The following is a 14986-nucleotide window of genomic DNA, read 5'->3' as shown; positions in this document are numbered from 1 at the left end:
CACAGACCTGTACCCCTGGGGATAAAAATATATGTTTATGAAAAATAAAAAATAAAAAAAAAGAAATACATTTTATGAAATTAAAAAAAAAGAATGATAAACAGAATTACATCCCACAGACAGTAAATAGCAAGGTTGGATTCTGAGTACAATGATTCTCAGAAAGTCTTTCTTCTCTACAGGTAGTTTTCTCAATGTAAGCTTGATAAACTGGTTAGAAGTGTTTACATGTCTGAAAATAGTCATTTTAAATACAAGGATATAGGAAAAAAAAAGTAATGGTTAGTCATTAAAACATTGATTTTATGACATACATTTTGGCAAAAGTTTATTTTCTAGAACTATTATTTAATAAGATTAATAATATATATCATCAGGGTGCCTGGGTGGCTCAGTGGGTTAAGGCCTCTGCCTTCGGCTCAGGTCATGATCCCAGGGTTCTGGGATTGAGCCCCGCATCGGGTTCTCTACTCAGCGGGGAGCCTGCTTCCTCCTCTCTCTCTCTGCCTACTTGTGATCTCTGTCTGTCAAATAAATAAATAAAATCTTTTAATAAAAAAAATTTTAAAAAAACTTACATAATTTAATGAGAGGCAATATGCAATTAGACTCCCATAGGGAATGGACGACAGAAGCTTTAGAGGAAGTAAAATATGCCCAACAAAAAATAACAGAAAATCAGGGATATCATTACTACATATCAGAAAAGGAGGTTTATTGCAAGATTGTAAAGGATTCTCAGGAAATAAATTATGGAATATATCAGGAAGAGCAAGGGAAAAAACAAATACTATGGGTTGGAAGACAACCATTAAAGAGGGATATTGGGAAATCTATCCTAGATAAATTGGCCATAGCTATTCAAAATATTTGCACAGAATGCAAAATCAGATTAGGGGTAGAATCCATTATTCTACTCCCCATGGAAAAAAGGACCTTAGAAAATTGGTACAGCCAACAAAATTATCTTCGCTGGTTTCCCCATGTCAAACTAATAAATGCAGATTTAATGTTTAAGGAAGCCCTAGCAAACCAAAGTGATGATCCTTTAGAGGATGTGGAAGTCTTCTATACGGATGGAGGGAGAAAGGAACAACAAACAAAGGCAGGATATGTTACATCCACAGGAAAAAATAGAATAGAACATATAGTAGGATCAAATCAGCAAGCAGAAAAATATGGAATAAAAATGGCCTTTCAAGATTCAGATCCGCAGGTTAACATCATCACAGTTAGCAAGTACTGCTTCTCCATTTTAAGAGCTAGACCAGACCCAGAAACCATAGAAGATAGTTTATGGAAGGAGATAATTTCATCAGCTATGAAAAAGGACAACTGATATATAGAATGGGTACCAGGACATAAAGGGGTACCTGGAAACACAAAAGCAGACCAATTAGTATCTATTGTTGTGGGGAGAGAAAATATTAAGGACAAAAGACCGAAAGATGTAGGCTATGATCTATGTACCCCAAAAGATTTATTTCTATTACCTAGGGAAATTATAAAACTAAACATAAAAACAAAAATAGAAATCCCAAGAGGATACTGGGGTTGGATAACCCAAAAATCATCCCTAGGCTTAAAAGGCCTACAAATCCAGGGAGGAATTATAGATCAAGGGTTTAGAGGTGATATTCAAGTTGTTACTAAATGGAGGAAAGAGGGGAATTTCATCACAATCAGGACAGAAAATAGCACAATTAATCATCCTATCCTTATTTCATGAACTTCTTAAACAAGGCACAGTTGACAAAAACACAGAAAGAGGACAACAAGGCTTTGGCAGCACAGGTGTCTTTTTCAACTGGGTAGACAACCTGAATCAAATAAAGGAAGAACAGAAGAAATGGCATAATAATTGGAAGGATTTAAAATTGAAATATGGTCTTCCTACCACAGTGGCAAAAGAAATAATTAAACAATGCCCAAATTGCATTAAAGGGGCAAACCCAATAAGAGGCATCAACCCGGGATGCCTGGGTGCCTCAGTTGGTTAAGCAGCTGCCTTCGGCTCAGGTCATGATCCCAGCGTCCTGGGATCGAGTCCCACATCAGGCTCCTTGCTCGGCAGGGAGCCTGCTTCTCCCTCTGCCTCTGCCTGCCATTCTGTCTGCCTGTGCTTGCTCTCTGCCCCCCTCTCTCTCTGATAAATAAATAAAATCTTTAAAAAAAAAAAAAAGAGGCATCAACCCTGTAGACTCCCAACTATGGCAGATAGACTGTACTCATATGGGAGAAAAGATAATCTTTACTGCTTGTCACAGCTCCTGAGGATACTTGCATGCAGTGATCCTGCCCTCAGAATTGGGAAAAGCCACTGCTATAGCCATATTAAATTTATACAAACTATGGAATGTAAACTGGATCCACTCAGATAATGGGCCAAATTTCACATCCCGACAGGTGGAGGGAATATGTGAATACTTAAATATAAAACACACATATGGCATTCCATGGAATCCTCAAAGTCAGGCCATAGTAGAAAATAAGCATAAGGAATTAAAAAGACTGACTAATCAGTTCAGAGAGCAAACAGAGACATTACAAGCCGCATTGGATCTAGCACTAATAGTGCTCCATAAAAAACAAAGGGGTGGAATAGGGGATATCACACCTTGGGAACTAATGATATACCAGATGAATACAGATAACCAAGAACAAATAAATATCTACAAAACTCAAAATAACAAAAAATTCTGTTTTTACAGACTTCAGCAAGGAAAGCAAAAGGGGAATTAGCAAGGTCCTGCCTGTATCCTTTGGAAAGGGGAAGATGCTATAGTAATACAAACACCTGATGGGCCAGTCCTCATCCCTAATAAATCTTTAAGGAGGTTCCTAACCCAGAGGACTAGGCCACAAAACCTATGGAGAACAACCTTTAGTAGCACCCAAAAAACTAATGTCATTAGAATCACAATCTGTAAAAGAGGGACCCCCAAATTTCACATTAGACAGGAATTAAGCTTCCTCGAAAGAAGTCAAGAAGACAGAAGGAAACTATTTAGGTTAAATTTAGGCATGCAAAATATAGAAAATGAAGCTATCTGGTACAACAGATATAAAGTAGTGATAGGAACCAAGGTTAATTGGGAAGAACGGGAAGGAAAATGGGATAGGCCAGGAGCGTTTGGCCTGTTATGCAGGTTAGCATCCTGTGGGAAGCACACCTCAAATTGGTGGAGATTCCTCTTAACAGGACAAAAACCCCCAAGATGCTATTAATGTGCTTTGCTAGCAGTAACTCATGCTTGTGCATAAAGTGCGCTTTCCACTGCCAGCTTTGCTTTCTTCAGAAATATTTTTGTGTCTACCGAACTTTGCAGTATTGCATTACTAACCTTTCTAATACTCTTATCAACCAAACCATGATCTCAGAACCGATCTTTGGACCTAATGGAACACTTTATGGGAGCATGTCTGGCATTGACAAATGTAACTACACATATCACTGGATACCAAGAAATATGTCTGTCAACTGCTCCAGAACCATCTGGAAACAAAGGGTATCAATACAAGGCAAATTTGGGGGTTTTCCCCTATCATATTTGAGCTATAAGGAAAAAGGGTATAAACAATTGAAATGCAATTACACTGGTGACTCTTGGAGGCCAGTTGGAGCAGTATTAAATCTATGGAAAGTCAATACCAGCCGCCCCCAAGAAAACCCTGCCAGGTGGTTCCTATTTCCTTGCCACTCAAAAAACTTTAGCGTCATCATACAATGTCCTTGCATAGATGGCGAAAACAAAAGCTCTTCCTGTGGTGTCACGAGTAACACCTCAATAGATTGGAACAACTGTACAATAGCAAAGAATATTCCCTTCTGGGATGGAGGAGCCAAAAGGTTAATAGCTAATTGGGTCAGAACATCTCTCAGAAGCATGACAGGAAACTGGACATGTTATAATGCCTGGAAAGGGTTCTATAACAGCAGCTGTAATAATAATACTTCAGAGGAAGAGTGCTCATGCCAAAATAATACCATTATAAATTTTATAGATCCGTACTCCAACCTTATGCATCAGTTAAACTAGAGCGTATCATGCTTAGCGAAATAAGTCAAGCAGAGAAAGACAACTATCATATGATCTCCCTGATATGAGGAAGTGGTGATGCAACATCGAGGCTTAAGTGGGTAGAAGAAGAATAAATGAAACAAGATGGGATTGGGAGGGAGACAAACCATAAATGACTCTTAATCTCACAAAACAAACTGAGGGTTGCCGGGGGGAGGGGGTTTGGGAGAAGGGGGTGGGATTATGGACATTGGGGAGGGTATGTGCTTTGGTGAGTGCTGTGAAGTGTGTAAACCTGGTGATTCACAGACCTGTACCCCTGGGGATAAAAATATATGTTTATAAAAAATAAAAAATTAAAAAAAAAAAAAGACTACTCCATAGTCAAACAACCTTCAATAGGAATGTTCAGGGAAAGTGAATTCCCAATGTGGGAGACTACAAAGTCGATTGGCAGGAGAAAAAGAGCTGTACAGGTACCATTGCTTCTGTTCTCCTTGCTGATGAGTGGAATCGGAGCCACATCAGGGATAACTGGAGTGCTCCAATCTTCAGGGCTGGTAGGAGTCTTGAAGGAGCAACAGAAACTCCTGAGAGGCATCCTTGAAACCCAGGGATTGTTGTTGCACAGACAGGAGGCCCTGGAGGCAGGCCTGATGGAACTGGAGGCAAGAGTAGATAGAATCGATTGGATCCTGGGAACAGCCCAATTAATGAATTTGGCCGGATGTGGGAGTTTTACCCCAGTATGTCTGACCCACCTTGTCTGGAATTCCACATATAACATTACTATGAAGAATAGGACCATGAGCAACTGGTTAAATCAAAGCAGGACATATAAGGAGTTAATACTGCAGCAACTGGCTGAGAGTGGCGCCTCATTCCAATCATTAGAGGTACAACTCAAAAATTTTGGGGAGTCAAACTGGCTAACTACCATATGGAATAAGTTCAAGGATCTGTGGAGATCATGGGATATTCTAGCACTTATAGTACTGCTCTTACTTCTTTTCGGGCCATGCCTTTTTCAGTGTGTTCAAAATATGCTTTATAAGTTTGTAGGTTATTCTCTTATACCTGAACAGGACCAAATCCTTCCTGCCATGTCTGTGGTGGACCAGATAATGACGACAGACATTTTTGGGGAAGCAGACGTAGAGCTTGGCGAAGAATCATCACTCGAGCAAGGCGTCAAGCCTGGAAAAGGCTGGAAGCCCAATTTGCGCGGCTCCACTTGGTGGATGAGTGTTCGAGACAGAGTCCAGAACATCAGGAACAAACTGCCCCGAAACAAGACATCCTGGACTTCCCACAGAGAAAAGGGAACACCATCATAAGAATTAATCCCACCATCCTGCCACAAAAGAAAAGAAAAGAAAAGGGTGGACTGAGGGAGTCCTGTGAGCATGAACCCCACTGTTGTAGAGCTTCCAAACAGGCAAAGAGCTTCCAAGAACTGTTATGAACTAGGAGGTGTTACACAGGATGTTAAGAACTGTTATGAACTAGAAGGTGTTACACAGGATGTTATAGCTGACCGCAGATTGACCACCGGGACATGGTGTACGTGCTACAAGCAACATCAGCAGCAGCAGATGAGCAGCCTTGCACGTACAGCAGACCGCAGATTAACCACAAGCACCTTTGACGCAGTGACTGAACTGGCATATAAGCAGCACTGGCCCTCTGCTTGTCAGAGTGTGCTCTTGGGACACTCTCGCTCAGATCATCCTCCTGGTCAATGCACCCAAAAGGTGTGCTCCAGGGAGGGGATCGGTCACCTTCTCGGTCGATGCACCCAAACGGTGTGCTCCAGAGAAGGGGATTGAGGGGGAGTACCCTGGGTCCTCTCCCTAGCCCATGCGGCTAGAGTTGTCTGTCTTGTATTAGCTATTGTGTGGTATGCGCTAATAAACAGCTTTTGCTTTCAGTTATTGTGTGTGACCCGTTTGCTTCCACCATCGGACCGGCTCACTCCCCTGGGAGCTCCATGAGCGGCAGAGAGCTCCCACTACTATTTACCCCAAAGACACAGATGTAGTGAAAAGAAGGGCCATCTGTACCCCAATGTTCATTGCAGCATTGACCACAGTCGCCAAACTGTGGAAAGAGCCAAGATGCCCTTCAACTGACAAATGGATAAAGAATATGTGGTCCATATATACACAATAGAGTATTATGTCTCCATTAGAAAGAATGAATACCCAACTTTTGTATCAACATGGACGGGACTGGAGGAGATTATGCTGAGTAAAATAAGTTAAGCAAAGAAAGTCAATTATCATATGGTATCAATTATGGAGCATAAGGAATAACATGGTGGACATTAGGAGAAAGAAAGAAAACATGAATTGAGGGAAATCAGAGGGGGAGATTAAGCATGAGAGACTGTGGACTCGGAGAAACAAACTGAGGGTTTTGGAGGGGAGAAGGTGGGGAGATGGGTGAGCCTTGTGGTGGGTATTAAGGGGAGCACGTATTGCATGGAGCACTGGGTGTGGTGCATAAACAATGAATCTTGGAACACTGTAAAAATAAAGTCTAAATTTAAATAAATAAATAAATAAATAAATAAATAAATAAAAATGTAGTCAGCGTAATTTTGTTTTTTAAGAGAAGGAATGCTGGGGTGCCTGGGTGGCTCAGTGGGTTGAAGCCTCTGCCTTCGGCTCAGGTCATGATCCCAGGGTTCTGGGATCGAGCCCCACTTCGGGCCCTCTCTGCTCTGCAGGGAGCCTGCTTCCTCCCTTCTCTCTCTCTGCCTGCCTCTCTGCCTACTTGTGATCTCTGTCAAATAAATAAAATCTTTAAAAAAAAATAAGAGAAGGAATGCAAGGTTGTTTAGCACTGAAATCACCAATGCATTTTACCATATTCACAGCATAAAGGAGAAAATCTTATGGTCCTCTCAGCAGACTAAGCATTTTACAAAATAACCCCATTCATGATAAAAACACTGAAACTAAGAACAGACGGGAGCTCAACCCAATAAGAAAACCTACAGCTCACACCATTATCAGTGGTGAAAGACTGAATGCTGTCCACGTGCTTTCAGGGAAACAAGCCATCAAAAAACCCCAAAGGTGTTCACATTGGAAAGGAAAGAATAAAGAATCTTCTGCAGAGAAAAATCTTTAGGAATGTACAAATAAAGTATAAAAATGTTTCTAGAATATACTAATATGGGAAGACTGCAGACTACCAGGTGGAGGTCAAAAACTGATTGAATTCCTATGTTGTAAAGCCAAATAACTGAAAAATGGAATATTTCTATAGCATCAAAAAATAAACTTCTGAAAAATTAAGGATTTATAAAACCTACCCACTGAACACTATAAAATGTGATATTGTGATTTACGATAAATATGTATTTTAGTTGCCAGTTCCCATCCCACATCGCAAAACCCTTGGAATGTCCTGGGACAAAAGAACAATGGGAATATCTTTGTTTTAATACTTGGTCTCTTGTTCTCAGTTCCTGAAACCCTCCCACAGCCATAAGGGGGACACGGGTCCTAAACTTCCTAACAAACCTCTTTAACCACATCTGAGTTTAGGTTAATGAGGTGACTTCTAGCAATCCCCCAAGGATGGCAGGCCGGGTGCCATGAGAGCCATGGAACGTTCAGTCCCACCTCCCGACCTCTGGGAAAGGGAGAGGGGCAGAAGGCTGAATCAACCACTAATAGCCAATGACCACACTGATCAGGCCTAAGAAATGAAGCCTCCACACAAACTGGAAAGGAAGGGAGTTGGAGAGCCCTAAGGTCCATGGACACGTGGAGATGCAGGGAGACCAGTGAGCGCAGAGAGAGCATGGACGCTCCATACCCCTTCCCACAGACTTTGCCCCCTGGGTCTCTTCTGGGTTATGTCCTTTTATAATAAACTGACAACCTAGTAAGTAGACTCTATCTCTGAGTTCTGTGAGCCCCTCGGGCAAAACAACTGAGCCCAAGGTGGAGGTTGCAGGGACCTCTGGAGCATGGTGAACAACTTGGACTTGTGGCTGGCTGCTGAAAGAGGATGAAGGAGGAGGGTGGGCATCTTGTAGGACCGAGCGCTTAAGCCATGGGGACTGGATGCTGTATCCAGACAGATGGTGTCAGAATTGAGTTCAAATGTATGGTACCCAGCTGGTCTCCTGACTAATTGCTTAGTATGGCAATAACCCCCACATATTAGAACTGGTGTCAGAATTATAGAATTGAGGGGCGCCTGTGTGGTTCAGTTGGTTAAGGATGACTCCTTGATTTCAGCTCAGATCATGATCTCAGGGCCATGGGATTAAGGCCTGTGTCTATGCTCAGTGGAGGGTCTGCCTGAGGGTTCTCTCCCCCACACCCCCGCCTGTCCCCATGCTTGCTCACTCTCTAAAATCTTTTAAAAAATTATAGAATTGAAATGCGTCACTACAAAAAAAATCAACTAAACAAACAAATGTGATAATGAAAGAGGGGCAAAAAGCTTTAAGACACGGGTGTTATATGCAACTGGTAAATTGTTGAACTCTGTATCTGAGACTAATGATGTGTTATATGTTGGCTAACTGAATTTACTGAGTGATGTGATGAGCACTGGATGTTATACGCAACTGATAATTACTGAACACTACATCCTGAAACCAATGATATGCTGGCTAATTGAGTTTAAAAAAAAAAAAAAGAAAAGAAAAACTTAGGGCACCTGGGTGGCTCAGGGGGTTAAAGCCTCTGCCTTCAGCTCAGGTCATGATCTCAGGGTTCTGGGATCAAGCCCCACATTGGGCTCTCTGCTCAGCAGGGAGCCTGCTTCCTCCTTTCTCTCTGCCTGCCTCTCTGTCTACTTGTGATCTCTGTCAAATAAATAAATAAAATCTTTAAAAAAAGAAAAATAAAAAAGATGTACATGAAACAAATATAGAATAACAAAAATCTCTCTCTCGATCTCAAGTCTTCTAAAAAAACAGATCACAAGTTCTGGGGATGTAATGTACAACAGAATAACTATAGTTAACAATACTGCATTATATGTTTAAAAGTTTCTGAACAGTATAGTCTTAAAAGTTCCCCTCACAAGGAAAAGAATCAACTATATGAAGTCATGGATGTTAACAAAAATTATAGTAATCATTCTGTAATATATACAAATATAAAATCATTATGTTGTACAACTTGGACAATGATGTCAATTTCACCTCAGTAAAACTGGAAAAAAATAAAAGATATCTCAAATAACAATAAAACTTTACATCATTAAAAAAAAGAAACTTTACATCATAAGGGAATAGAAAAAGAACAAACTGGGGTGCCTGGGTAGCTCAATCAGTTGAGTATCTGAGTTGATTTCAGCTCAGTTCATGATCTCAAGGCTGTGGGATGAAGCCCTACATCAGGCTCTGCACTAGGCGTGGAGTCTACTTGAAATTCTCTTCCTCTCCCTCTGCTCTTCCCCCCTACTCATGTGCACTCTCTCTCTTAACAAGAAGAAAGAAAGAACAAACCAAACCCATAGTTAGCAGGAGGAAATAACGAAGAGCAGAAATAAGTCAAATATACAACAGAAAAACAATAGAGAAAAATCAATGAGAAGCAACAGCTGCTTCTTCAAAAGAGCAACAAAATAGACAAAAAATTAGCTACAGTGGCTAAGAGAGAAGACTCAGATTTCTAACATTAGAATGAAAGTGGGTGGGATGACTGGGTGGCTCAGTTGGTTAAGCCACTGCCTTAGGCTCAGGTCATGATCCCAGGATCCTAGGATCGAGTCCCACATTGGGCTCCTTGCTCGGGGGGAGCCTGTTTCTCTCTCTGCCTGCCACTCTGCCTGCTTGAGCTCTCTCTCTCTCTCTGACAAATAAATAAATAAATAAATAAAATCTTAAAAAAAAAAGAAAGTGGGGACATTGCTACTGACCATAAAGAAACAAAAGATTATAAGACAGCACTATGAATATTTCAATGCCAACAAACTGGATAACCTAGATAGAATGGACAAATTCCTAGAAACAAACCTAAGGTTGAATCACAAAGAAACAGAAAACCTAGACCTGTAACTGTTCAGAAGACTGAATTGGTGATAAAAAAAACTTCCCAACAAAGAAAAGCAGGGACCAGATGGCTTCACTGGTGAATTCTATCAATCATTTAAAGAAGAATATTAATTCTTGGGGTGCCTGGGTGGCTCAGTTGGTGAAGCATCTGCCTTTGGCCGGGGCTGTGATGTCAGGGTCCTGGGGCTGGGCCCCACGCAAGGTTCCCTGCTCAGTGGTGAGTCTGCTTCTCCATTCCCCTCTATGATCTCTCTTGCTCTTACTCTCTATCAAATAAATAAATAAAAATCTTAAAAAAAAAAAAAACAACAGAAAAGAATGTTCAGTCCTTGTTCAACTTTTCCAAAAACATGGAAGAGAGAGCACTTCCTACTTATTCTGTGAGGCCAGTATTGCCTGACACTAAAGCCAGACAGAGACACAGTAGAAAGGCAACTACGAACATCCCTTATGACCACTGATCTAAAAATAATAGCAAACCAAATTCAGTAGTATATTAAAAGGACACTACAACACAGCCAAGTAGGATTTATTCCTGAAATGCAAGGATGGTTCAACACACCAAAAAAATCAATGTGATATGTCACATTAACAGAATAAAGGAAAAAAAAATCACATAATCATCCCAGTTAATGTAGAAAAAGCAAATGACAAAACTCAAAATGCTTTCACGATAAAAACTTTCAACAAACTAGTAATAGAAGGAAACTGCTTCAATGTAATAAAAGCTTTAAGTGAAAAATACACAGTATACATCAGACTCAATGGTGAAAGACTGAAAACTTTCCCCCCAATATCAGGATTAAGGCAAGGATGCCTACTTCCATCCCTAATATTCAGCACAGTACTGGAAGTTTTAGCCTAAGAAATTGGGCAAGAAACAAAAGGCATCCAAACTGGAAAGGAAGAAGTAAAATAGTTCATAGAGGACATGATTTTAAATTGTTCATAGAGGATATGATTTAAAATTGTCATGTATGTATCCCAAAGATACAGATGTCGTGAAAAGAAGGGCCATCTGTACCCCAGTGTTTATAGCAGCAATGGCCAAACTGTGGAAAGAACCAAGATGCCCTTCAACGGACAAATGGATAAGGAAGATGTGGTCCCTATACACTATGGAGTATTATGCCTCCATCAGAAAGGACGAATACCCAACTTTTGTAGCAACATGGACGGGACTGGAAGAGATTATGCTGAGTGAAATAAGTCAAGCAGAGAGAGTCAATTATCATATGTTTCACTTATTTGTGGAGCATAACAAATATCATGGAGGACAAGGGGAGTTAGAGAGGAGAAGGGAGTTGGGGGAAATTGGAAAAGGAGGTGAATCATGAGAGACTATGGACTCTGAAAAACAATATGAGGGGTTTGAAGTGGCGGGGGGCGGGTGGGAGGTTGGGGTACCAGGTGGTGGGTGTTATAGAGGGCACGGATTGCATGGAGCACTGGGTGTGGTGAAAAAATAATGAATACTGTTTTTCTGAAAATAAATCAATTTAATTAAAAAAATTGTTAATAGAGGATATGATTTGAAAAATCCTAAAGGTTCCACACAAAAACCATTTAATAAATGAATTCAGCAAAGTAGCAAGGAACAAAGTCATGCACAAAATCAGTTGCATTTCTACATACACTGAAAATTCTAAAAGGAAATTAAGAAAATAATTCCATATACAATAGTGCCAAAGAGAACAAAATGCTTGAGAATTAACTTAACCAAGGAGGTGAAAGACATGTACACTGAAAACTACAACACTGATCAATTAAAAATATAGGAAAATGGAATGACAGCTCAAGTTCATGGATTGGAAGGTTCAATATTGTTAGGAAATCATACTGAATGGAGCACTGGCTGTTATTTAAACAATGAATCATGGAACACTACCTCAAAAACTAATGATGTACTGTATGGTACTAACACAATAAAAAAATAAAAATGATTTCATTTCTATTGGGTAAAAAAAAAAAAAAAGATATCAATGCTTCCCAAAAGGATCTACAAATTCAATGCAATCTCTATCAAAATTCTAATAATACAGAAACAGAAAAACCCATCCTGAAATTCCCTGAGTCACCAAAACAACTTTTAATAAAGAAAAAAGTTGTTTTGTTTCCTACCTCCCATAGCCCCCCACCCTGCCTCTCAAATTCCTCATATCAGAGAGATCAAATGAAATAAGATGGACCGGGGAAGGAGACAAACCATAAGAGACTCTTAATATCACAAAACAAACTGAGGGTTGCTGGGGGGTGAAGGGGTAGCGATAGCGTGGATGGGGGATGGACATTGGGGAGGGTATGTGCTGTGGTGTGTGCTGTGAAATGTGTAAGACTGACAATTCACAGACCTGTAGCCCTGGGGCAAATAATACATTATATGTTAATAAAAAGAAAAGGAAAGAAAAGAAAAAAGATGTTGGAGGCAGTTACTTCCTGATTTCAAAACTTATTATAACACTGCAGTAGTCAAAACAGCAGTGTACTGGTATAAACACATACAGACCAAGGGAACAGTCTAGAGAGCTCAGAACTAAACCATCACATACACAGTCAAATGGTTTTTGACAAGTGTGCCAAGACCATTCAATGGGAAAAGGACAGTCTTTTCAAGAAATGGTGCTAGAAAAATTGGATATCCACACGTCAAAGAATGAAGTCAGACCATTCCTTATTCCATTTTCAAAAATTACTTCAAAATGCATTAAAGATCTAAAGGATCTAAAACTGGGGCGCCTGGGTGGCTCAGTGGGTTGAGCCGCTGCCTTCGGCTCAGGTCATGATCTCAGGGTCCTGGGATCGAGTCCCGCATCGGGCTCTCTGCTCAGCAGGGAGCCTGCTTCCCTCTCTCTCTCTCTGCCTGCCTCTCCGTCTACTTGTGATTTCTCTCTGTCAAATAAAAAAAAAAAAAAAATCTTTAAAAAAAAAAAAAAAAAAAAAAAAAAAAAAAAAATAAAGGATCTAAAACTATAAAACTCCTAGGAGAAAACATAGGACAAAAGTTTCATGATATTGGACTTAACAATGATTTCTTGGATAGGACTCCAAAGCCACAGGGAATAAAAGAAAGATAAATTTGAAAATTTCATGAAAATTAAAAATTCTTAATGCATCAAAAGACACTATCAATAGAGAAAAAGGCCACACACAGAATGAGAAAATATTTGCAAATCATATATCCAGTTAGTAAGGGATTAGTATTCAGAATACAGAGAACTCCTAAAACTCAACAGAAAACAAACACGACTCAAAAATGGACAAAAGACTTGCCCAGACATTTCTCTGAAGAAGATGTACAAATGGCTAACAAGCACATGAAAAGATGCTCAGTTTCACCAATTATTAGAGAAATGCACATCAAAACAAGATACCACTTGGTACCCACTAGTTGTTAAAAAACAACAGCCCACACGAAACAGCAAGTGTAAGGATGATTAGTGCATGTCCCAATACACTGGGACATTGTTGGTGGGAACCTGTGCATTGCTGGTGGGAACACAAAATAGTGTGACTATTATGAAAAACAGTATGGCGATTCCTCAAAAATTAAAAATAGAATTACCAAACGAGGGGTGCCTGGATGGCTCAGTTGGTTAAGCATCTGCCTTCAGCTCAGCTCATGATCTCAGGGTCATGGGCTCCAACCCATGTTGGGCTCCCTGCTCAGCGGGGAGTCTGCTTCTCCCTCTCCCACTGCCCCTCCTGCCCCCAACCCCACTCATGCATGCTCTCTCTCTCTCTCAAATATAATCAAAAAACATTACCATACAATCCAGCATTTCTAGTCTCGGTATCCACACAAAAAATGGAAAGCAGGGACCTGAACAGATACTTGTACACCCCTGTTCACAGCAACATTATTCACCATAACCAAATGGTACAAACCACCCAAACGTCCAACAAAAGATGAAGAAAATGTGATCTGTACATACAGTGAACTATTATTCAGCCATAAAAAAGAAGGAAGTTCTAACATACGACACCATCAACCTTGAAGACATTACACTAAAAGAGAGAAACCAGACACTAACGGCAAACACTGCACGACTCCGCTCACGTGAGGTACTTGCAAGGGTCAAATGCATAGACACAGAAAGGAGAGCAGTGGTTACTAGGAACTGGGATAGGAGAGAACAGGGAGTCACTGCCTGATGTGTAGAGTGCAGTCTGGGATGACGGAAATGTTCTGGAGATGGACAGCGTTGACGGTTGTGCAACAACAGGAATGTACTTAATGCAGCCAGCTAAAATAAATTCTATGTTATGTATATTTTACCACAATTTCAAAATCCTATATGCTAGTCAGTCTGGTGGTGTAGTGCTTACACACAATTAAAGCAAGTCAAGGGCATGGAGTGTGATGGGAGATGGCATTTTAAGCGGTGGTCAGAGAAGGCCTTGGAAGAAAGGACTTCTCAGTGACATAAGTAAGAAAGCCAGAGTGACTGGATGTGTACAGGCTGGTAGCATTCCAGCCAGAGAAGAGAAAGGAAACAGTCCTGACGTAGAGCGTATCTGTGTTGTCTGAGGCACAAGTCAGGTTGGCAAAGCAGTGGGGCGGGGGCGGGAAGGGACGACTGGAGACAAATGCAGAATGCGGGGGCGCCTGGGTGGCTCAGTGGGTTAAAGCCTCTGCCTTCGGCTCAGGTCATGATTCCAGGGTCCTGGGATCGAGCCCCACATCAGGCTCTCTGCTCTGCAGGGAGCCTGCTTCCTCCTCTCTCTCAGCCTGCCTTTCTGCCTACTTGTGATCTCTGTCTGTCAAATAAATAAATAAAATCTTAAAAAAAAAAATAAAAAAGAAAATGCAGAATGCGTGTTGAAGCTGGGGGATGAGCACATACCACAGGGCCTTCCAGGCCCCTTGAACACTTTGGTTTTGGTTTTTTTAGATTTTATTTTTTGAGAGAGAGCGAGCGAGACAGCACAAGTA

The 14986-nt window shown here is 40.8% G+C and overlaps 1 protein-coding gene across 1 annotated transcript in view; it reads right to left on the bottom strand.

Annotated features, from left to right (window-relative positions):
* ZNF235 (zinc finger protein 235) overlaps positions 1 to 14986 on the bottom strand; it is a 57317-nt gene that overhangs the window by 29067 nt on the left and 13264 nt on the right. The gene's annotated exons all lie outside the window — the stretch shown is intronic.

Source organism: Mustela nigripes, chromosome 17 (assembly GCF_022355385.1).
Source record: "Mustela nigripes isolate SB6536 chromosome 17, MUSNIG.SB6536, whole genome shotgun sequence".
In the NCBI taxonomy this organism is placed as follows: domain Eukaryota; kingdom Metazoa; phylum Chordata; class Mammalia; order Carnivora; family Mustelidae; genus Mustela; species Mustela nigripes.
This window is presented reverse-complemented; position numbering and strand designations above follow the sequence as displayed.